Source organism: Salminus brasiliensis, chromosome 13 (assembly GCF_030463535.1).
Source record: "Salminus brasiliensis chromosome 13, fSalBra1.hap2, whole genome shotgun sequence".
Classification (NCBI taxonomy): domain Eukaryota; kingdom Metazoa; phylum Chordata; class Actinopteri; order Characiformes; family Bryconidae; genus Salminus; species Salminus brasiliensis.
Window position 1 is genome coordinate 15,682,317 of NC_132890.1, and position 22,297 is coordinate 15,704,613.

Genomic DNA, 22,297 nt, shown 5'->3' on the forward strand with positions numbered 1-22,297 from the left:
GACAAAAGAACAACTGTTGTAGATGCAGGCAGGTCTGGGAGGAGAATTTTAAAAAAACTCAATACAACTGGAAATCAGCCCCCCGAAACGAGAACGGGGACCCATGAATGGCGGCCCATGACTTGAGGTTGCGTGTAACGGTGAAATAAACATCACGGCTGTGACGAAACGGTGCTGTTATTGCCCCACGGCTCACTCCCTTTCGTGATGTGTTGCTTTAATGTGACCTAAGTAAGTGATCTAAATTAGCAGGTGTTTTTTTGTTTGTTTGTTTGTTTTTAACAGCAAATATTGGGCTTGTCCCACCCATGAGCTGTAACTGTGATTGGTTGTAGTTCTGCTCTGCGTTGACATCCTGTAACAGACTTTCCCCCCCATGTTGTCAGTTTCCTCAAACGTACACTGACCCCTACTGGCAGGCTTGGGTTACTTTTATCCACAGCATTCCCTCCACAGAGTTCTTGTTGAATATTTTCCAGTGTTTTGTTTTGAGAGCAACTGGCTATAATTAAGCCAAACTACAACTGATTGGTTTCCATCCCATGGCAGGCCATGCAGGTGGGCTTAAACGGCATCTGACGCTGAAATGTTTCGACTCTGAAGACTCCAAAGACCGTATGAAATGTAACACAAGGACGTACATGTAAAAGAAAGGGTAATGCGTTGTAGATTTGTGAAAGCGTAAAGTAAGATGGAGTAAAAGTAAGAAAAGCAAGTGAAAGAATGTGCATGTAAGTGCTTGAGGATGGCAAAAGCTTACAGCACCCGGTATTCCCAGGTGGTCTCCCATCCAAGTACTAACCAGGCCCGACCCTGCTTAGCTTCCGAGATCAGACAAGATCGGGCGTGCTCAGGGTGGTATGGCCGTAAGCGAGAGCACTGCTTCCACTCAGCCTATTTATAAGCATGCGGCAAAAGACGGCTGCCTTTTCCACACTACAGGGGACACACATTTACTCGCCCTCCTTTCTTACTTCCAAAGCAACCCCACCAAGCTCATTCAAACCAATCACACATTTCATTGCTCTCTCCTGTCCTCCTTCTCTTTTCACAAAAAAATAAAACAACAAAACTTGCTCTTTTGGCTGACACTTGAACATTCAGCAACAAAGGCTAACGCCGGCCGCCAGACTCGGCCTTGTCAACATAAAAGTCACATAAGCCACATGAGTCGAATGGGCTTGTGAAACGGGACAATTACAAAATCACAAATCTTTCTCAACTGTCTTGGCTCCTTTTATTTACACCCCTAAATTCCACATACTAAGGTACAACAGGAATACGGGATAAATGCAGAGGCTACTTCCTACCAATATGGAAGCCGGGCAAAAAAAAAAAAAGAAAAAAGCTCACGCTAGCACGCCGGGCGAAGCATCGCTCTGAGGTGAGTTGCGAGTCGCAGGGATGCCGGTGAAGCAGGCTCGGGCTGAGTGGGCCAGCCAGCCTTTTGACTTAGGGAAGTGGCGTCGCCATGTCAAGTTCAAAGAGCTCTGTGAAGCTTTAGGGGGACAAAAGAACAACTGTTGTAGATGCAGGCAGGTCTGGGAGGAGAATTTAAAAAAAACTCAATACAACTGGAAATCAGCCCCCCGAAACGAGAACGGGGACCCATGAATGGCGGCCCATGACTTGAGGTTGCGTGTAACGGTGAAATAAACATCACGGCTGTGACGAAACGGTGCTGTTATTGCCCCACGGCTCACTCCCTTTCGTGATGTGTTGCTTTAATGTGACCTAAGTAAGTGATCTAAATTAGCAGGTGTTTTTTTGTTTGTTTGTTTGTTTTTAACAGCAAATATTGGGCTTGTCCCACCCATGAGCTGTAACTGTGATTGGTTGTAGTTCTGCTCTGCGTTGACATCCTGTAACAGACTTTCCCCCCCATGTTGTCAGTTTCCTCAAACGTACACTGACCCCTACTGGCAGGCTTGGGTTACTTTTATCCACAGCATTCCCTCCACAGAGTTCTTGTTGAATATTTTCCAGTGTTTTGTTTTGAGAGCAACTGGCTATAATTAAGCCAAACTACAACTGATTGGTTTCCATCCCATGGCAGGCCATGCAGGTGGGCTTAAACGGCATCTGACGCTGAAATGTTTCGACTCTGAAGACTCCAAAGACCGTATGAAATGTAACACAAGGACGTACATGTAAAAGAAAGGGTAATGCGTTGTAGATTTGTGAAAGCGTAAAGTAAGATGGAGTAAAAGTAAGAAAAGCAAGTGAAAGAATGTGCTTGAGGATGGCAAAAGCTTACAGCACCTGGTATTCCCAGGCGGTCTCCCATCCAAGTACTAACCAGGCCCGACCCTGCTTAGCTTCCGAGATCAGACGAGATCGGGCGTGCTCAGGGTGGTATGGCCGTAAGCGAGAGCGCTGCTTCCACTCAGCCTATTTATAAGCATGCGGCAAAAGACGGCTGCCTTTTCCACACTACAGGGGACACACATTTACTCGCCCTCCTTTCTTACTTCCAAAGCAACCCCACCAAGCTCATTCAAACCAATCACACATTTCATTGCTCTCTCCTGTCCTCCTTCTCTTTTCACAAAAAAAATAAAACAACAAAACTTGCTCTTTTGGCTGACACTTGAACATTCAGCAACAAAGGCTAACGCCGGCCGCCAGACTCGGCCTTGTCAACATAAAAGTCACATAAGCCACATGAGTCGAATGGGCTTGTGAAACGGGACAATTACAAAATCACAAATCTTTCTCAACTGTCTTGGCTCCTTTTATTTACACCCCTAAATTCCACATACTAAGGTACAACAGGAATACGGGATAAATGCAGAGGCTACTTCCTACCAATATGGAAGCCGGGCAAAAAAAAAAAAAGAAAAAAGCTCACGCTAGCACGCCGGGCGAAGCATCGCTCTGAGGTGAGTTGCGAGTCGCAGGGATGCCGGTGAAGCAGGCTCGGGCTGAGTGGGCCAGCCAGCCTTTTGACTTAGGGAAGTGGCGTCGCCATGTCAAGTTCAAAGAGCTCTGTGAAGCTTTAGGGGGACAAAAGAACAACTGTTGTAGATGCAGGCAGGTCTGGGAGGAGAATTTTAAAAAAACTCAATACAACTGGAAATCAGCCCCCCGAAACGAGAACGGGGACCCATGAATGGCGGCCCATGACTTGAGGTTGCGTGTAACGGTGAAATAAACATCACGGCTGTGACGAAACGGTGCTGTTATTGCCCCACGGCTCACTCCCTTTCGTGATGTGTTGCTTTAATGTGACCTAAGTAAGTGATCTAAATTAGCAGGTGTTTTTTTGTTTGTTTGTTTGTTTTTAACAGCAAATATTGGGCTTGTCCCACCCATGAGCTGTAACTGTGATTGGTTGTAGTTCTGCTCTGCGTTGACATCCTGTAACAGACTTTCCCCCCCATGTTGTCAGTTTCCTCAAACGTACACTGACCCCTACTGGCAGGCTTGGGTTACTTTTATCCACAGCATTCCCTCCACAGAGTTCTTGTTGAATATTTTCCAGTGTTTTGTTTTGAGAGCAACTGGCTATAATTAAGCCAAACTACAACTGATTGGTTTCCATCCCATGGCAGGCCATGCAGGTGGGCTTAAACGGCATCTGACGCTGAAATGTTTCGACTCTGAAGACTCCAAAGACCGTATGAAATGTAACACAAGGACGTACATGTAAAAGAAAGGGTAATGCGTTGTAGATTTGTGAAAGCGTAAAGTAAGATGGAGTAAAAGTAAGAAAAGCAAGTGAAAGAATGTGCATGTAAGTGCTTGAGGATGGCAAAAGCTTACAGCACCTGGTATTCCCAGGCGGTCTCCCATCCAAGTACTAACCAGGCCCGACCCTGCTTAGCTTCCGAGATCAGACGAGAGCGGGCGTGCTCAGGGTGGTATGGCCGTAAGCGAGAGCACTGCTTCCACTCAGCCTATTTATAAGCATGCGGCAAAAGACGGCTGCCTTTTCCACACTACAGGGGACACACATTTACTCGCCCTCCTTTCTTACTTCCAAAGCAACCCCACCAAGCTCATTCAAACCAATCACACATTTCATTGCTCTCTCCTGTCCTCCTTCTCTTTTCACAAAAAAAATAAAACAACAAAACTTGCTCTTTTGGCTGACACTTGAACATTCAGCAACAAAGGCTAACGCCGGCCGCCAGACTCGGCCTTGTCAACATAAAAGTCACATAAGCCACATGAGTCGAATGGGCTTGTGAAACGGGACAATTACAAAATCACAAATCTTTCTCAACTGTCTTGGCTCCTTTTATTTACACCCCTAAATTCCACATACTAAGGTACAACAGGAATACGGGATAAATGCAGAGGCTACTTCCTACCAATATGGAAGCCGGGCAAAAAAAAAAAAAGAAAAAAGCTCACGCTAGCACGCCGGGCGAAGCATCGCTCTGAGGTGAGTTGCGAGTCGCAGGGATGCCGGTGAAGCAGGCTCGGGCTGAGTGGGCCAGCCAGCCTTTTGACTTAGGGAAGTGGCGTCGCCATGTCAAGTTCAAAGAGCTCTGTGAAGCTTTAGGGGGACAAAAGAACAACTGTTGTAGATGCAGGCAGGTCTGGGAGGAGAATTTAAAAAAAACTCAATACAACTGGAAATCAGCCCCCCGAAACGAGAACGGGGACCCATGAATGGCGGCCCATGACTTGAGGTTGCGTGTAACGGTGAAATAAACATCACGGCTGTGACGAAACGGTGCTGTTATTGCCCCACGGCTCACTCCCTTTCGTGATGTGTTGCTTTAATGTGACCTAAGTAAGTAATCTAAATTAGCAGGTGTTTTTTTGTTTGTTTGTTTGTTTTTAACAGCAAATATTGGGCTTGTCCCACCCATGAGCTGTAACTGTGATTGGTTGTAGTTCTGCTCTGCGTTGACATCCTGTAACAGACTTTCCCCCCCATGTTGTCAGTTTCCTCAAACGTACACTGACCCCTACTGGCAGGCTTGGGTTACTTTTATCCACAGCATTCCCTCCACAGAGTTCTTGTTGAATATTTTCCAGTGTTTTGTTTTGAGAGCAACTGGCTATAATTAAGCCAAACTACAACTGATTGGTTTCCATCCCATGGCAGGCCATGCAGGTGGGCTTAAACGGCATCTGACGCTGAAATGTTTCGACTCTGAAGACTCCAAAGACCGTATGAAATGTAACACAAGGACGTACATGTAAAAGAAAGGGTAATGCGTTGTAGATTTGTGAAAGCGTAAAGTAAGATGGAGTAAAAGTAAGAAAAGCAAGTGAAAGAATGTGCATGTAAGTGCTTGAGGATGGCAAAAGCTTACAGCACCTGGTATTCCCAGGCGGTCTCCCATCCAAGTACTAACCAGGCCCGACCCTGCTTAGCTTCCGAGATCAGACGAGATCGGGCGTGCTCAGGGTGGTATGGCCGTAAGCGAGAGCGCTGCTTCCACTCAGCCTATTTATAAGCATGCGGCAAAAGACGGCTGCCTTTTCCACACTACAGGGGACACACATTTACTCGCCCTCCTTTCTTACTTCCAAAGCAACCCCACCAAGCTCATTCAAACCAATCACACATTTCATTGCTCTCTCCTGTCCTCCTTCTCTTTTCACAAAAAAAATAAAACAACAAAACTTGCTCTTTTGGCTGACACTTGAACATTCAGCAACAAAGGCTAACGCCGGCCGCCAGACTCGGCCTTGTCAACATAAAAGTCACATAAGCCACATGAGTCGAATGGGCTTGTGAAACGGGACAATTACAAAATCACAAATCTTTCTCAACTGTCTTGGCTCCTTTTATTTACACCCCTAAATTCCACATACTAAGGTACAACAGGAATACGGGATAAATGCAGAGGCTACTTCCTACCAATATGGAAGCCGGGCAAAAAAAAAAAAAGAAAAAAGCTCACGCTAGCACGCCGGGCGAAGCATCGCTCTGAGGTGAGTTGCGAGTCGCAGGGATGCCGGTGAAGCAGGCTCGGGCTGAGTGGGCCAGCCAGCCTTTTGACTTAGGGAAGTGGCGTCGCCATGTCAAGTTCAAAGAGCTCTGTGAAGCTTTAGGGGGACAAAAGAACAACTGTTGTAGATGCAGGCAGGTCTGGGAGGAGAATTTTAAAAAAACTCAATACAACTGGAAATCAGCCCCCCGAAACGAGAACGGGGACCCATGAATGGCGGCCCATGACTTGAGGTTGCGTGTAACGGTGAAATAAACATCACGGCTGTGACGAAACGGTGCTGTTATTGCCCCACGGCTCACTCCCTTTCGTGATGTGTTGCTTTAATGTGACCTAAGTAAGTGATCTAAATTAGCAGGTGTTTTTTTGTTTGTTTGTTTGTTTTTAACAGCAAATATTGGGCTTGTCCCACCCATGAGCTGTAACTGTGATTGGTTGTAGTTCTGCTCTGCGTTGACATCCTGTAACAGACTTTCCCCCCCATGTTGTCAGTTTCCTCAAACGTACACTGACCCCTACTGGCAGGCTTGGGTTACTTTTATCCACAGCATTCCCTCCACAGAGTTCTTGTTGAATATTTTCCAGTGTTTTGTTTTGAGAGCAACTGGCTATAATTAAGCCAAACTACAACTGATTGGTTTCCATCCCATGGCAGGCCATGCAGGTGGGCTTAAACGGCATCTGACGCTGAAATGTTTCGACTCTGAAGACTCCAAAGACCGTATGAAATGTAACACAAGGACGTACATGTAAAAGAAAGGGTAATGCGTTGTAGATTTGTGAAAGCGTAAAGTAAGATGGAGTAAAAGTAAGAAAAGCAAGTGAAAGAATGTGCATGTAAGTGCTTGAGGATGGCAAAAGCTTACAGCACCTGGTATTCCCAGGCGGTCTCCCATCCAAGTACTAACCAGGCCCGACCCTGCTTAGCTTCCGAGATCAGACGAGATCGGGCGTGCTCAGGGTGGTATGGCCGTAAGCGAGAGCGCTGCTTCCACTCAGCCTATTTATCAGCATGCGGCAAAAGACGGCTGCCTTTTCCACACTACAGGGGACACACATTTACTCGCCCTCCTTTCTTACTTCCAAAGCAACCCCACCAAGCTCATTCAAACCAATCACACATTTCATTGCTCTCTCCTGTCCTCCTTCTCTTTTCACAAAAAAAATAAAACAACAAAACTTGCTCTTTTGGCTGACACTTGAACATTCAGCAACAAAGGCTAACGCCGGCCGCCAGACTCGGCCTTGTCAACATAAAAGTCACATAAGCCACATGAGTCGAATGGGCTTGTGAAACGGGACAATTACAAAATCACAAATCTTTCTCAACTGTCTTGGCTCCTTTTATTTACACCCCTAAATTCCACATACTAAGGTACAACAGGAATACGGGATAAATGCAGAGGCTACTTCCTACCAATATGGAAGCCGGGCAAAAAAAAAAAAAAGAAAAAAGCTCACGCTAGCACGCCGGGCGAAGCATCGCTCTGAGGTGAGTTGCGAGTCGCAGGGATGCCGGTGAAGCAGGCTCGGGCTGAGTGGGCCAGCCAGCCTTTTGACTTAGGGAAGTGGCGTCGCCATGTCAAGTTCAAAGAGCTCTGTGAAGCTTTAGGGGGACAAAAGAACAACTGTTGTAGATGCAGGCAGGTCTGGGAGGAGAATTTTAAAAAAACTCAATACAACTGGAAATCAGCCCCCCGAAACGAGAACGGGGACCCATGAATGGCGGCCCATGACTTGAGGTTGCGTGTAACGGTGAAATAAACATCACGGCTGTGACGAAACGGTGCTGTTATTGCCCCACGGCTCACTCCCTTTCGTGATGTGTTGCTTTAATGTGACCTAAGTAAGTGATCTAAATTAGCAGGTGTTTTTTTGTTTGTTTGTTTGTTTTTAACAGCAAATATTGGGCTTGTCCCACCCATGAGCTGTAACTGTGATTGGTTGTAGTTCTGCTCTGCGTTGACATCCTGTAACAGACTTTCCCCCCCATGTTGTCAGTTTCCTCAAACGTACACTGACCCCTACTGGCAGGCTTGGGTTACTTTTATCCACAGCATTCCCTCCACAGAGTTCTTGTTGAATATTTTCCAGTGTTTTGTTTTGAGAGCAACTGGCTATAATTAAGCCAAACTACAACTGATTGGTTTCCATCCCATGGCAGGCCATGCAGGTGGGCTTAAACGGCATCTGACGCTGAAATGTTTCGACTCTGAAGACTCCAAAGACCGTATGAAATGTAACACAAGGACGTACATGTAAAAGAAAGGGTAATGCGTTGTAGATTTGTGAAAGCGTAAAGTAAGATGGAGTAAAAGTAAGAAAAGCAAGTGAAAGAATGTGCATGTAAGTGCTTGAGGATGGCAAAAGCTTACAGCACCTGGTATTCCCAGGCTGTCTCCCATCCAAGTACTAACCAGGCCCGACCCTGCTTAGCTTCCGAGATCAGACGAGACCGGGCGTGCTCAGGGTGGTATGGCCGTAAGCGAGAGCACTGCTTCCACTCAGCCTATTTATAAGCATGCGGCAAAAGACGGCTGCCTTTTCCACACTACAGGGGACACACATTTACTCGCCCTCCTTTCTTACTTCCAAAGCAACCCCACCAAGCTCATTCAAACCAATCACACATTTCATTGCTCTCTCCTGTCCTCCTTCTCTTTTCACAAAAAAAATAAAACAACAAAACTTGCTCTTTTGGCTGACACTTGAACATTCAGCAACAAAGGCTAACGCCGGCCGCCAGACTCGGCCTTGTCAACATAAAAGTCACATAAGCCACATGAGTCGAATGGGCTTGTGAAACGGGACAATTACAAAATCACAAATCTTTCTCAACTGTCTTGGCTCCTTTTATTTACACCCCTAAATTCCACATACTAAGGTACAACAGGAATACGGGATAAATGCAGAGGCTACTTCCTACCAATATGGAAGCCGGGCAAAAAAAAAAAAAGAAAAAAGCTCACGCTAGCACGCCGGGCGAAGCATCGCTCTGAGGTGAGTTGCGAGTCGCAGGGATGCCGGTGAAGCAGGCTCGGGCTGAGTGGGCCAGCCAGCCTTTTGACTTAGGGAAGTGGCGTCGCCATGTCAAGTTCAAAGAGCTCTGTGAAGCTTTAGGGGGACAAAAGAACAACTGTTGTAGATGCAGGCAGGTCTGGGAGGAGAATTTTAAAAAAACTCAATACAACTGGAAATCAGCCCCCCGAAACGAGAACGGGGACCCATGAATGGCGGCCCATGACTTGAGGTTGCGTGTAACGGTGAAATAAACATCACGGCTGTGACGAAACGGTGCTGTTATTGCCCCACGGCTCACTCCCTTTCGTGATGTGTTGCTTTAATGTGACCTAAGTAAGTGATCTAAATTAGCAGGTGTTTTTTTGTTTGTTTGTTTGTTTTTAACAGCAAATATTGGGCTTGTCCCACCCATGAGCTGTAACTGTGATTGGTTGTAGTTCTGCTCTGCGTTGACATCCTGTAACAGACTTTCCCCCCCATGTTGTCAGTTTCCTCAAACGTACACTGACCCCTACTGGCAGGCTTGGGTTACTTTTATCCACAGCATTCCCTCCACAGAGTTCTTGTTGAATATTTTCCAGTGTTTTGTTTTGAGAGCAACTGGCTATAATTAAGCCAAACTACAACTGATTGGTTTCCATCCCATGGCAGGCCATGCAGGTGGGCTTAAACGGCATCTGACGCTGAAATGTTTCGACTCTGAAGACTCCAAAGACCGTATGAAATGTAACACAAGGACGTACATGTAAAAGAAAGGGTAATGCGTTGTAGATTTGTGAAAGCGTAAAGTAAGATGGAGTAAAAGTAAGAAAAGCAAGTGAAAGAATGTGCATGTAAGTGCTTGAGGATGGCAAAAGCTTACAGCACCTGGTATTCCCAGGCGGTCTCCCATCCAAGTACTAACCAGGCCCGACCCTGCTTAGCTTCCGAGATCAGACGAGATCGGGCGTGCTCAGGGTGGTATGGCCGTAAGCGAGAGCGCTGCTTCCACTCAGCCTATTTATCAGCATGCGGCAAAAGACGGCTGCCTTTTCCACACTACAGGGGACACACATTTACTCGCCCTCCTTTCTTACTTCCAAAGCAACCCCACCAAGCTCATTCAAACCAATCACACATTTCATTGCTCTCTCCTGTCCTCCTTCTCTTTTCACAAAAAAAATAAAACAACAAAACTTGCTCTTTTGGCTGACACTTGAACATTCAGCAACAAAGGCTAACGCCGGCCGCCAGACTCGGCCTTGTCAACATAAAAGTCACATAAGCCACATGAGTCGAATGGGCTTGTGAAACGGGACAATTACAAAATCACAAATCTTTCTCAACTGTCTTGGCTCCTTTTATTTACACCCCTAAATTCCACATACTAAGGTACAACAGGAATACGGGATAAATGCAGAGGCTACTTCCTACCAATATGGAAGCCGGGCAAAAAAAAAAAAAAGAAAAAAGCTCACGCTAGCACGCCGGGCGAAGCATCGCTCTGAGGTGAGTTGCGAGTCGCAGGGATGCCGGTGAAGCAGGCTCGGGCTGAGTGGGCCAGCCAGCCTTTTGACTTAGGGAAGTGGCGTCGCCATGTCAAGTTCAAAGAGCTCTGTGAAGCTTTAGGGGGACAAAAGAACAACTGTTGTAGATGCAGGCAGGTCTGGGAGGAGAATTTTAAAAAAACTCAATACAACTGGAAATCAGCCCCCCGAAACGAGAACGGGGACCCATGAATGGCGGCCCATGACTTGAGGTTGCGTGTAACGGTGAAATAAACATCACGGCTGTGACGAAACGGTGCTGTTATTGCCCCACGGCTCACTCCCTTTCGTGATGTGTTGCTTTAATGTGACCTAAGTAAGTGATCTAAATTAGCAGGTGTTTTTTTGTTTGTTTGTTTGTTTTTAACAGCAAATATTGGGCTTGTCCCACCCATGAGCTGTAACTGTGATTGGTTGTAGTTCTGCTCTGCGTTGACATCCTGTAACAGACTTTCCCCCCCATGTTGTCAGTTTCCTCAAACGTACACTGACCCCTACTGGCAGGCTTGGGTTACTTTTATCCACAGCATTCCCTCCACAGAGTTCTTGTTGAATATTTTCCAGTGTTTTGTTTTGAGAGCAACTGGCTATAATTAAGCCAAACTACAACTGATTGGTTTCCATCCCATGGCAGGCCATGCAGGTGGGCTTAAACGGCATCTGACGCTGAAATGTTTCGACTCTGAAGACTCCAAAGACCGTATGAAATGTAACACAAGGACGTACATGTAAAAGAAAGGGTAATGCGTTGTAGATTTGTGAAAGCGTAAAGTAAGATGGAGTAAAAGTAAGAAAAGCAAGTGAAAGAATGTGCATGTAAGTGCTTGAGGATGGCAAAAGCTTACAGCACCCGGTATTCCCAGGTGGTCTCCCATCCAAGTACTAACCAGGCCCGACCCTGCTTAGCTTCCGAGATCAGACAAGATCGGGCGTGCTCAGGGTGGTATGGCCGTAAGCGAGAGCACTGCTTCCACTCAGCCTATTTATAAGCATGCGGCAAAAGACGGCTGCCTTTTCCACACTACAGGGGACACACATTTACTCGCCCTCCTTTCTTACTTCCAAAGCAACCCCACCAAGCTCATTCAAACCAATCACACATTTCATTGCTCTCTCCTGTCCTCCTTCTCTTTTCACAAAAAAATAAAACAACAAAACTTGCTCTTTTGGCTGACACTTGAACATTCAGCAACAAAGGCTAACGCCGGCCGCCAGACTCGGCCTTGTCAACATAAAAGTCACATAAGCCACATGAGTCGAATGGGCTTGTGAAACGGGACAATTACAAAATCACAAATCTTTCTCAACTGTCTTGGCTCCTTTTATTTACACCCCTAAATTCCACATACTAAGGTACAACAGGAATACGGGATAAATGCAGAGGCTACTTCCTACCAATATGGAAGCCGGGCAAAAAAAAAAAAAGAAAAAAGCTCACGCTAGCACGCCGGGCGAAGCATCGCTCTGAGGTGAGTTGCGAGTCGCAGGGATGCCGGTGAAGCAGGCTCGGGCTGAGTGGGCCAGCCAGCCTTTTGACTTAGGGAAGTGGCGTCGCCATGTCAAGTTCAAAGAGCTCTGTGAAGCTTTAGGGGGACAAAAGAACAACTGTTGTAGATGCAGGCAGGTCTGGGAGGAGAATTTTAAAAAAACTCAATACAACTGGAAATCAGCCCCCCGAAACGAGAACGGGGACCCATGAATGGCGGCCCATGACTTGAGGTTGCGTGTAACGGTGAAATAAACATCACGGCTGTGACGAAACGGTGCTGTTATTGCCCCACGGCTCACTCCCTTTCGTGATGTGTTGCTTTAATGTGACCTAAGTAAGTGATCTAAATTAGCAGGTGTTTTTTTGTTTGTTTGTTTGTTTTTAACAGCAAATATTGGGCTTGTCCCACCCATGAGCTGTAACTGTGATTGGTTGTAGTTCTGCTCTGCGTTGACATCCTGTAACAGACTTTCCCCCCCATGTTGTCAGTTTCCTCAAACGTACACTGACCCCTACTGGCAGGCTTGGGTTACTTTTATCCACAGCATTCCCTCCACAGAGTTCTTGTTGAATATTTTCCAGTGTTTTGTTTTGAGAGCAACTGGCTATAATTAAGCCAAACTACAACTGATTGGTTTCCATCCCATGGCAGGCCATGCAGGTGGGCTTAAACGGCATCTGACGCTGAAATGTTTCGACTCTGAAGACTCCAAAGACCGTATGAAATGTAACACAAGGACGTACATGTAAAAGAAAGGGTAATGCGTTGTAGATTTGTGAAAGCGTAAAGTAAGATGGAGTAAAAGTAAGAAAAGCAAGTGAAAGAATGTGCATGTAAGTGCTTGAGGATGGCAAAAGCTTACAGCACCCGGTATTCCCAGGTGGTCTCCCATCCAAGTACTAACCAGGCCCGACCCTGCTTAGCTTCCGAGATCAGACAAGATCGGGCGTGCTCAGGGTGGTATGGCCGTAAGCGAGAGCACTGCTTCCACTCAGCCTATTTATAAGCATGCGGCAAAAGACGGCTGCCTTTTCCACACTACAGGGGACACACATTTACTCGCCCTCCTTTCTTACTTCCAAAGCAACCCCACCAAGCTCATTCAAACCAATCACACATTTCATTGCTCTCTCCTGTCCTCCTTCTCTTTTCACAAAAAAATAAAACAACAAAACTTGCTCTTTTGGCTGACACTTGAACATTCAGCAACAAAGGCTAACGCCGGCCGCCAGACTCGGCCTTGTCAACATAAAAGTCACATAAGCCACATGAGTCGAATGGGCTTGTGAAACGGGACAATTACAAAATCACAAATCTTTCTCAACTGTCTTGGCTCCTTTTATTTACACCCCTAAATTCCACATACTAAGGTACAACAGGAATACGGGATAAATGCAGAGGCTACTTCCTACCAATATGGAAGCCGGGCAAAAAAAAAAAAAGAAAAAAGCTCACGCTAGCACGCCGGGCGAAGCATCGCTCTGAGGTGAGTTGCGAGTCGCAGGGATGCCGGTGAAGCAGGCTCGGGCTGAGTGGGCCAGCCAGCCTTTTGACTTAGGGAAGTGGCGTCGCCATGTCAAGTTCAAAGAGCTCTGTGAAGCTTTAGGGGGACAAAAGAACAACTGTTGTAGATGCAGGCAGGTCTGGGAGGAGAATTTAAAAAAAACTCAATACAACTGGAAATCAGCCCCCCGAAACGAGAACGGGGACCCATGAATGGCGGCCCATGACTTGAGGTTGCGTGTAACGGTGAAATAAACATCACGGCTGTGACGAAACGGTGCTGTTATTGCCCCACGGCTCACTCCCTTTCGTGATGTGTTGCTTTAATGTGACCTAAGTAAGTGATCTAAATTAGCAGGTGTTTTTTTGTTTGTTTGTTTGTTTTTAACAGCAAATATTGGGCTTGTCCCACCCATGAGCTGTAACTGTGATTGGTTGTAGTTCTGCTCTGCGTTGACATCCTGTAACAGACTTTCCCCCCCATGTTGTCAGTTTCCTCAAACGTACACTGACCCCTACTGGCAGGCTTGGGTTACTTTTATCCACAGCATTCCCTCCACAGAGTTCTTGTTGAATATTTTCCAGTGTTTTGTTTTGAGAGCAACTGGCTATAATTAAGCCAAACTACAACTGATTGGTTTCCATCCCATGGCAGGCCATGCAGGTGGGCTTAAACGGCATCTGACGCTGAAATGTTTCGACTCTGAAGACTCCAAAGACCGTATGAAATGTAACACAAGGACGTACATGTAAAAGAAAGGGTAATGCGTTGTAGATTTGTGAAAGCGTAAAGTAAGATGGAGTAAAAGTAAGAAAAGCAAGTGAAAGAATGTGCTTGAGGATGGCAAAAGCTTACAGCACCTGGTATTCCCAGGCGGTCTCCCATCCAAGTACTAACCAGGCCCGACCCTGCTTAGCTTCCGAGATCAGACGAGATCGGGCGTGCTCAGGGTGGTATGGCCGTAAGCGAGAGCGCTGCTTCCACTCAGCCTATTTATAAGCATGCGGCAAAAGACGGCTGCCTTTTCCACACTACAGGGGACACACATTTACTCGCCCTCCTTTCTTACTTCCAAAGCAACCCCACCAAGCTCATTCAAACCAATCACACATTTCATTGCTCTCTCCTGTCCTCCTTCTCTTTTCACAAAAAAAATAAAACAACAAAACTTGCTCTTTTGGCTGACACTTGAACATTCAGCAACAAAGGCTAACGCCGGCCGCCAGACTCGGCCTTGTCAACATAAAAGTCACATAAGCCACATGAGTCGAATGGGCTTGTGAAACGGGACAATTACAAAATCACAAATCTTTCTCAACTGTCTTGGCTCCTTTTATTTACACCCCTAAATTCCACATACTAAGGTACAACAGGAATACGGGATAAATGCAGAGGCTACTTCCTACCAATATGGAAGCCGGGCAAAAAAAAAAAAAGAAAAAAGCTCACGCTAGCACGCCGGGCGAAGCATCGCTCTGAGGTGAGTTGCGAGTCGCAGGGATGCCGGTGAAGCAGGCTCGGGCTGAGTGGGCCAGCCAGCCTTTTGACTTAGGGAAGTGGCGTCGCCATGTCAAGTTCAAAGAGCTCTGTGAAGCTTTAGGGGGACAAAAGAACAACTGTTGTAGATGCAGGCAGGTCTGGGAGGAGAATTTTAAAAAAACTCAATACAACTGGAAATCAGCCCCCCGAAACGAGAACGGGGACCCATGAATGGCGGCCCATGACTTGAGGTTGCGTGTAACGGTGAAATAAACATCACGGCTGTGACGAAACGGTGCTGTTATTGCCCCACGGCTCACTCCCTTTCGTGATGTGTTGCTTTAATGTGACCTAAGTAAGTGATCTAAATTAGCAGGTGTTTTTTTGTTTGTTTGTTTGTTTTTAACAGCAAATATTGGGCTTGTCCCACCCATGAGCTGTAACTGTGATTGGTTGTAGTTCTGCTCTGCGTTGACATCCTGTAACAGACTTTCCCCCCCATGTTGTCAGTTTCCTCAAACGTACACTGACCCCTACTGGCAGGCTTGGGTTACTTTTATCCACAGCATTCCCTCCACAGAGTTCTTGTTGAATATTTTCCAGTGTTTTGTTTTGAGAGCAACTGGCTATAATTAAGCCAAACTACAACTGATTGGTTTCCATCCCATGGCAGGCCATGCAGGTGGGCTTAAACGGCATCTGACGCTGAAATGTTTCGACTCTGAAGACTCCAAAGACCGTATGAAATGTAACACAAGGACGTACATGTAAAAGAAAGGGTAATGCGTTGTAGATTTGTGAAAGCGTAAAGTAAGATGGAGTAAAAGTAAGAAAAGCAAGTGAAAGAATGTGCATGTAAGTGCTTGAGGATGGCAAAAGCTTACAGCACCTGGTATTCCCAGGCGGTCTCCCATCCAAGTACTAACCAGGCCCGACCCTGCTTAGCTTCCGAGATCAGACGAGATCGGGCGTGCTCAGGGTGGTATGGCCGTAAGCGAGAGCGCTGCTTCCACTCAGCCTATTTATCAGCATGCGGCAAAAGACGGCTGCCTTTTCCACACTACAGGGGACACACATTTACTCGCCCTCCTTTCTTACTTCCAAAGCAACCCCACCAAGCTCATTCAAACCAATCACACATTTCATTGCTCTCTCCTGTCCTCCTTCTCTTTTCACAAAAAAAATAAAACAACAAAACTTGCTCTTTTGGCTGACACTTGAACATTCAGCAACAAAGGCTAACGCCGGCCGCCAGACTCGGCCTTGTCAACATAAAAGTCACATAAGCCACATGAGTCGAATGGGCTTGTGAAACGGGACAATTACAAAATCACAAATCTTTCTCAACTGTCTTGGCTCCTTTTATTTACACCCCTAAATTCCACATACTAAGGTACAACAGGAATACGGGATAAATGCAGAGGCTACTTCCTACCAATATGGAAGCCGGGCAAAAAAAAAAAAAAGAAAAAAGCTCACGCTAGCACGCCGGGCGAAGCATCGCTCTGAGGTGAGTTGCGAGTCGCAGGGATGCCGGTGAAGCAGGCTCGGGCTGAGTGGGCCAGCCAGCCTTTTGACTTAGGGAAGTGGCGTCGCCATGTCAAGTTCAAAGAGCTCTGTGAAGCTTTAGGGGGACAAAAGAACAACTGTTGTAGATGCAGGCAGGTCTGGGAGGAGAATTTTAAAAAAACTCAATACAACTGGAAATCAGCCCCCCGAAACGAGAACGGGGACCCATGAATGGCGGCCCATGACTTGAGGTTGCGTGTAACGGTGAAATAAACATCACGGCTGTGACGAAACGGTGCTGTTATTGCCCCACGGCTCACTCCCTTTCGTGATGTGTTGCTTTAATGTGACCTAAGTAAGTGATCTAAATTAGCAGGTGTTTTTTTGTTTGTTTGTTTGTTTTTAACAGCAAATATTGGGCTTGTCCCACCCATGAGCTGTAACTGTGATTGGTTGTAGTTCTGCTCTGCGTTGACATCCTGTAACAGACTTTCCCCCCCATGTTGTCAGTTTCCTCAAACGTACACTGACCCCTACTGGCAGGCTTGGGTTACTTTTATCCACAGCATTCCCTCCACAGAGTTCTTGTTGAATATTTTCCAGTGTTTTGTTTTGAGAGCAACTGGCTATAATTAAGCCAAACTACAACTGATTGGTTTCCATCCCATGGCAGGCCATGCAGGTGGGCTTAAACGGCATCTGACGCTGAAATGTTTCGACTCTGAAGACTCCAAAGACCGTATGAAATGTAACACAAGGACGTACATGTAAAAGAAAGGGTAATGCGTTGTAGATTTGTGAAAGCGTAAAGTAAGATGGAGTAAAAGTAAGAAAAGCAAGTGAAAGAATGTGCATGTAAGTGCTTGAGGATGGCAAAAGCTTACAGCACCCGGTATTCCCAGGTGGTCTCCCATCCAAGTACTAACCAGGCCCGACCCTGCTTAGCTTCCGAGATCAGACAAGATCGGGCGTGCTCAGGGTGGTATGGCCGTAAGCGAGAGCACTGCTTCCACTCAGCCTATTTATAAGCATGCGGCAAAAGACGGCTGCCTTTTCCACACTACAGGGGACACACATTTACTCGCCCTCCTTTCTTACTTCCAAAGCAACCCCACCAAGCTCATTCAAACCAATCACACATTTCATTGCTCTCTCCTGTCCTCCTTCTCTTTTCACAAAAAAAATAAAACAACAAAACTTGCTCTTTTGGCTGACACTTGAACATTCAGCAACAAAGGCTAACGCCGGCCGCCAGACTCGGCCTTGTCAACATAAAAGTCACATAAGCCACATGAGTCGAATGGGCTTGTGAAACGGGACAATTACAAAATCACAAATCTTTCTCAACTGTCTTGGCTCCTTTTATTTACACCCCTAAATTCCACATACTAAGGTACAACAGGAATACGGGATAAATGCAGAGGCTACTTCCTACCAATATGGAAGCCGGGCAAAAAAAAAAAAAGAAAAAAGCTCACGCTAGCACGCCGGGCGAAGCATCGCTCTGAGGTGAGTTGCGAGTCGCAGGGATGCCGGTGAAGCAGGCTCGGGCTGAGTGGGCCAGCCAGCCTTTTGACTTAGGGAAGTGGCGTCGCCATGTCAAGTTCAAAGAGCTCTGTGAAGCTTTAGGGGGACAAAAGAACAACTGTTGTAGATGCAGGCAGGTCTGGGAGGAGAATTTTAAAAAAACTCAATACAACTGGAAATCAGCCCCCCGAAACGAGAACGGGGACCCATGAATGGCGGCCCATGACTTGAGGTTGCGTGTAACGGTGAAATAAACATCACGGCTGTGACGAAACGGTGCTGTTATTGCCCCACGGCTCACTCCCTTTCGTGATGTGTTGCTTTAATGTGACCTAAGTAAGTGATCTAAATTAGCAGGTGTTTTTTTGTTTGTTTGTTTGTTTTTAACAGCAAATATTGGGCTTGTCCCACCCATGAGCTGTAACTGTGATTGGTTGTAGTTCTGCTCTGCGTTGACATCCTGTAACAGACTTTCCCCCCCATGTTGTCAGTTTCCTCAAACGTACACTGACCCCTACTGGCAGGCTTGGGTTACTTTTATCCACAGCATTCCCTCCACAGAGTTCTTGTTGAATATTTTCCAGTGTTTTGTTTTGAGAGCAACTGGCTATAATTAAGCCAAACTACAACTGATTGGTTTCCATCCCATGGCAGGCCATGCAGGTGGGCTTAAACGGCATCTGACGCTGAAATGTTTCGACTCTGAAGACTCCAAAGACCGTATGAAATGTAACACAAGGACGTACATGTAAAAGAAAGGGTAATGCGTTGTAGATTTGTGAAAGCGTAAAGTAAGATGGAGTAAAAGTAAGAAAAGCAAGTGAAAGAATGTGCATGTAAGTGCTTGAGGATGGCAAAAGCTTACAGCACCTGGTATTCCCAGGCGGTCTCCCATCCAAGTACTAACCAGGCCCGACCCTGCTTAGCTTCCGAGATCAGACGAGATCGGGCGTGCTCAGGGTGGTATGGCCGTAAGCGAGAGCGCTGCTTCCACTCAGCCTATTTATCAGCATGCGGCAAAAGACGGCTGCCTTTTCCACACTACAGGGGACACACATTTACTCGCCCTCCTTTCTTACTTCCAAAGCAACCCCACCAAGCTCATTCAAACCAATCACACATTTCATTGCTCTCTCCTGTCCTCCTTCTCTTTTCACAAAAAAAATAAAACAACAAAACTTGCTCTTTTGGCTGACACTTGAACATTCAGCAACAAAGGCTAACGCCGGCCGCCAGACTCGGCCTTGTCAACATAAAAGTCACATAAGCCACATGAGTCGAATGGGCTTGTGAAACGGGACAATTACAAAATCACAAATCTTTCTCAACTGTCTTGGCTCCTTTTATTTACACCCCTAAATTCCACATACTAAGGTACAACAGGAATACGGGATAAATGCAGAGGCTACTTCCTACCAATATGGAAGCCGGGCAAAAAAAAAAAAAAGAAAAAAGCTCACGCTAGCACGCCGGGCGAAGCATCGCTCTGAGGTGAGTTGCGAGTCGCAGGGATGCCGGTGAAGCAGGCTCGGGCTGAGTGGGCCAGCCAGCCTTTTGACTTAGGGAAGTGGCGTCGCCATGTCAAGTTCAAAGAGCTCTGTGAAGCTTTAGGGGGACAAAAGAACAACTGTTGTAGATGCAGGCAGGTCTGGGAGGAGAATTTTAAAAAAACTCAATACAACTGGAAATCAGCCCCCCGAAACGAGAACGGGGACCCATGAATGGCGGCCCATGACTTGAGGTTGCGTGTAACGGTGAAATAAACATCACGGCTGTGACGAAACGGTGCTGTTATTGCCCCACGGCTCACTCCCTTTCGTGATGTGTTGCTTTAATGTGACCTAAGTAAGTGATCTAAATTAGCAGGTGTTTTTTTGTTTGTTTGTTTGTTTTTAACAGCAAATATTGGGCTTGTCCCACCCATGAGCTGTAACTGTGATTGGTTGTAGTTCTGCTCTGCGTTGACATCCTGTAACAGACTTTCCCCCCCATGTTGTCAGTTTCCTCAAACGTACACTGACCCCTACTGGCAGGCTTGGGTTACTTTTATCCACAGCATTCCCTCCACAGAGTTCTTGTTGAATATTTTCCAGTGTTTTGTTTTGAGAGCAACTGGCTATAATTAAGCCAAACTACAACTGATTGGTTTCCATCCCATGGCAGGCCATGCAGGTGGGCTTAAACGGCATCTGACGCTGAAATGTTTCGACTCTGAAGACTCCAAAGACCGTATGAAATGTAACACAAGGACGTACATGTAAAAGAAAGGGTAATGCGTTGTAGATTTGTGAAAGCGTAAAGTAAGATGGAGTAAAAGTAAGAAAAGCAAGTGAAAGAATGTGCATGTAAGTGCTTGAGGATGGCAAAAGCTTACAGCACCCGGTATTCCCAGGTGGTCTCCCATCCAAGTACTAACCAGGCCCGACCCTGCTTAGCTTCCGAGATCAGACAAGATCGGGCGTGCTCAGGGTGGTATGGCCGTAAGCGAGAGCACTGCTTCCACTCAGCCTATTTATAAGCATGCGGCAAAAGACGGCTGCCTTTTCCACACTACAGGGGACACACATTTACTCGCCCTCCTTTCTTACTTCCAAAGCAACCCCACCAAGCTCATTCAAACCAATCACACATTTCATTGCTCTCTCCTGTCCTCCTTCTCTTTTCACAAAAAAATAAAACAACAAAACTTGCTCTTTTGGCTGACACTTGAACATTCAGCAACAAAGGCTAACGCCGGCCGCCAGACTCGGCCTTGTCAACATAAAAGTCACATAAGCCACATGAGTCGAATGGGCTTGTGAAACGGGACAATTACAAAATCACAAATCTTTCTCAACTGTCTTGGCTCCTTTTATTTACACCCCTAAATTCCACATACTAAGGTACAACAGGAATACGGGATAAATGCAGAGGCTACTTCCTACCAATATGGAAGCCGGGCAAAAAAAAAAAAAGAAAAAAGCTCACGCTAGCACGCCGGGCGAAGCATCGCTCTGAGGTGAGTTGCGAGTCGCAGGGATGCCGGTGAAGCAGGCTCGGGCTGAGTGGGCCAGCCAGCCTTTTGACTTAGGGAAGTGGCGTCGCCATGTCAAGTTCAAAGAGCTCTGTGAAGCTTTAGGGGGACAAAAGAACAACTGTTGTAGATGCAGGCAGGTCTGGGAGGAGAATTTTAAAAAAACTCAATACAACTGGAAATCAGCCCCCCGAAACGAGAACGGGGACCCATGAATGGCGGCCCATGACTTGAGGTTGCGTGTAACGGTGAAATAAACATCACGGCTGTGACGAAACGGTGCTGTTATTGCCCCACGGCTCACTCCCTTTCGTGATGTGTTGCTTTAATGTGACCTAAGTAAGTGATCTAAATTAGCAGGTGTTTTTTTGTTTGTTTGTTTGTTTTTAACAGCAAATATTGGGCTTGTCCCACCCATGAGCTGTAACTGTGATTGGTTGTAGTTCTGCTCTGCGTTGACATCCTGTAACAGACTTTCCCCCCCATGTTGTCAGTTTCCTCAAACGTACACTGACCCCTACTGGCAGGCTTGGGTTACTTTTATCCACAGCATTCCCTCCACAGAGTTCTTGTTGAATATTTTCCAGTGTTTTGTTTTGAGAGCAACTGGCTATAATTAAGCCAAACTACAACTGATTGGTTTCCATCCCATGGCAGGCCATGCAGGTGGGCTTAAACGGCATCTGACGCTGAAATGTTTCGACTCTGAAGACTCCAAAGACCGTATGAAATGTAACACAAGGACGTACATGTAAAAGAAAGGGTAATGCGTTGTAGATTTGTGAAAGCGTAAAGTAAGATGGAGTAAAAGTAAGAAAAGCAAGTGAAAGAATGTGCATGTAAGTGCTTGAGGATGGCAAAAGCTTACAGCACCCGGTATTCCCAGGTGGTCTCCCATCCAAGTACTAACCAGGCCCGACCCTGCTTAGCTTCCGAGATCAGACAAGATCGGGCGTGCTCAGGGTGGTATGGCCGTAAGCGAGAGCACTGCTTCCACTCAGCCTATTTATAAGCATGCGGCAAAAGACGGCTGCCTTTTCCACACTACAGGGGACACACATTTACTCGCCCTCCTTTCTTACTTCCAAAGCAACCCCACCAAGCTCATTCAAACCAATCACACATTTCATTGCTCTCTCCTGTCCTCCTTCTCTTTTCACAAAAAAATAAAACAACAAAACTTGCTCTTTTGGCTGACACTTGAACATTCAGCAACAAAGGCTAACGCCGGCCGCCAGACTCGGCCTTGTCAACATAAAAGTCACATAAGCCACATGAGTCGAATGGGCTTGTGAAACGGGACAATTACAAAA

General features: G+C 46.4%; 15 non-coding genes across 15 annotated transcripts; all 15 read right to left on the minus strand.

Moving 5' to 3' along the window:
• Window positions 1–753: 753 nt before the first annotated feature.
• On the minus strand, window positions 754–872 carry LOC140575712 (5S ribosomal RNA). The gene has a single exon (XR_011980978.1). It is a non-coding gene; the product is annotated as a 5S ribosomal RNA (ribosomal RNA).
• A 1,378-nt stretch (window positions 873–2,250) lies between these two features.
• LOC140576252 (5S ribosomal RNA) lies at window positions 2,251–2,369 on the minus strand. The gene has a single exon (XR_011981475.1). It is a non-coding gene; the product is annotated as a 5S ribosomal RNA (ribosomal RNA).
• A 1,389-nt stretch (window positions 2,370–3,758) lies between these two features.
• On the minus strand, window positions 3,759–3,877 carry LOC140575769 (5S ribosomal RNA). The gene has a single exon (XR_011981032.1). It is a non-coding gene; the product is annotated as a 5S ribosomal RNA (ribosomal RNA).
• Window positions 3,878–5,266: 1,389 nt separating this feature from the next.
• On the minus strand, window positions 5,267–5,385 carry LOC140576253 (5S ribosomal RNA). Its single transcript, XR_011981476.1, has one exon. It is a non-coding gene; the product is annotated as a 5S ribosomal RNA (ribosomal RNA).
• Window positions 5,386–6,774: 1,389 nt separating this feature from the next.
• On the minus strand, window positions 6,775–6,893 carry LOC140576254 (5S ribosomal RNA). Its single transcript, XR_011981477.1, has one exon. It is a non-coding gene; the product is annotated as a 5S ribosomal RNA (ribosomal RNA).
• Window positions 6,894–8,283: 1,390 nt separating this feature from the next.
• Window positions 8,284–8,402, minus strand: LOC140575927 (5S ribosomal RNA). The gene has a single exon (XR_011981179.1). It is a non-coding gene; the product is annotated as a 5S ribosomal RNA (ribosomal RNA).
• A 1,389-nt stretch (window positions 8,403–9,791) lies between these two features.
• LOC140576255 (5S ribosomal RNA) lies at window positions 9,792–9,910 on the minus strand. The gene has a single exon (XR_011981478.1). It is a non-coding gene; the product is annotated as a 5S ribosomal RNA (ribosomal RNA).
• A 1,390-nt stretch (window positions 9,911–11,300) lies between these two features.
• LOC140575713 (5S ribosomal RNA) lies at window positions 11,301–11,419 on the minus strand. Its single transcript, XR_011980979.1, has one exon. It is a non-coding gene; the product is annotated as a 5S ribosomal RNA (ribosomal RNA).
• A 1,388-nt stretch (window positions 11,420–12,807) lies between these two features.
• On the minus strand, window positions 12,808–12,926 carry LOC140575714 (5S ribosomal RNA). Its single transcript, XR_011980980.1, has one exon. It is a non-coding gene; the product is annotated as a 5S ribosomal RNA (ribosomal RNA).
• Window positions 12,927–14,304: 1,378 nt separating this feature from the next.
• LOC140576257 (5S ribosomal RNA) lies at window positions 14,305–14,423 on the minus strand. The gene has a single exon (XR_011981480.1). It is a non-coding gene; the product is annotated as a 5S ribosomal RNA (ribosomal RNA).
• Window positions 14,424–15,812: 1,389 nt separating this feature from the next.
• Window positions 15,813–15,931, minus strand: LOC140576258 (5S ribosomal RNA). Its single transcript, XR_011981481.1, has one exon. It is a non-coding gene; the product is annotated as a 5S ribosomal RNA (ribosomal RNA).
• Window positions 15,932–17,321: 1,390 nt separating this feature from the next.
• Window positions 17,322–17,440, minus strand: LOC140575717 (5S ribosomal RNA). The gene has a single exon (XR_011980982.1). It is a non-coding gene; the product is annotated as a 5S ribosomal RNA (ribosomal RNA).
• Window positions 17,441–18,829: 1,389 nt separating this feature from the next.
• LOC140576260 (5S ribosomal RNA) lies at window positions 18,830–18,948 on the minus strand. The gene has a single exon (XR_011981482.1). It is a non-coding gene; the product is annotated as a 5S ribosomal RNA (ribosomal RNA).
• Window positions 18,949–20,338: 1,390 nt separating this feature from the next.
• On the minus strand, window positions 20,339–20,457 carry LOC140575718 (5S ribosomal RNA). Its single transcript, XR_011980983.1, has one exon. It is a non-coding gene; the product is annotated as a 5S ribosomal RNA (ribosomal RNA).
• A 1,388-nt stretch (window positions 20,458–21,845) lies between these two features.
• LOC140575719 (5S ribosomal RNA) lies at window positions 21,846–21,964 on the minus strand. The gene has a single exon (XR_011980984.1). It is a non-coding gene; the product is annotated as a 5S ribosomal RNA (ribosomal RNA).
• Window positions 21,965–22,297: the final 333 nt, after the last annotated feature.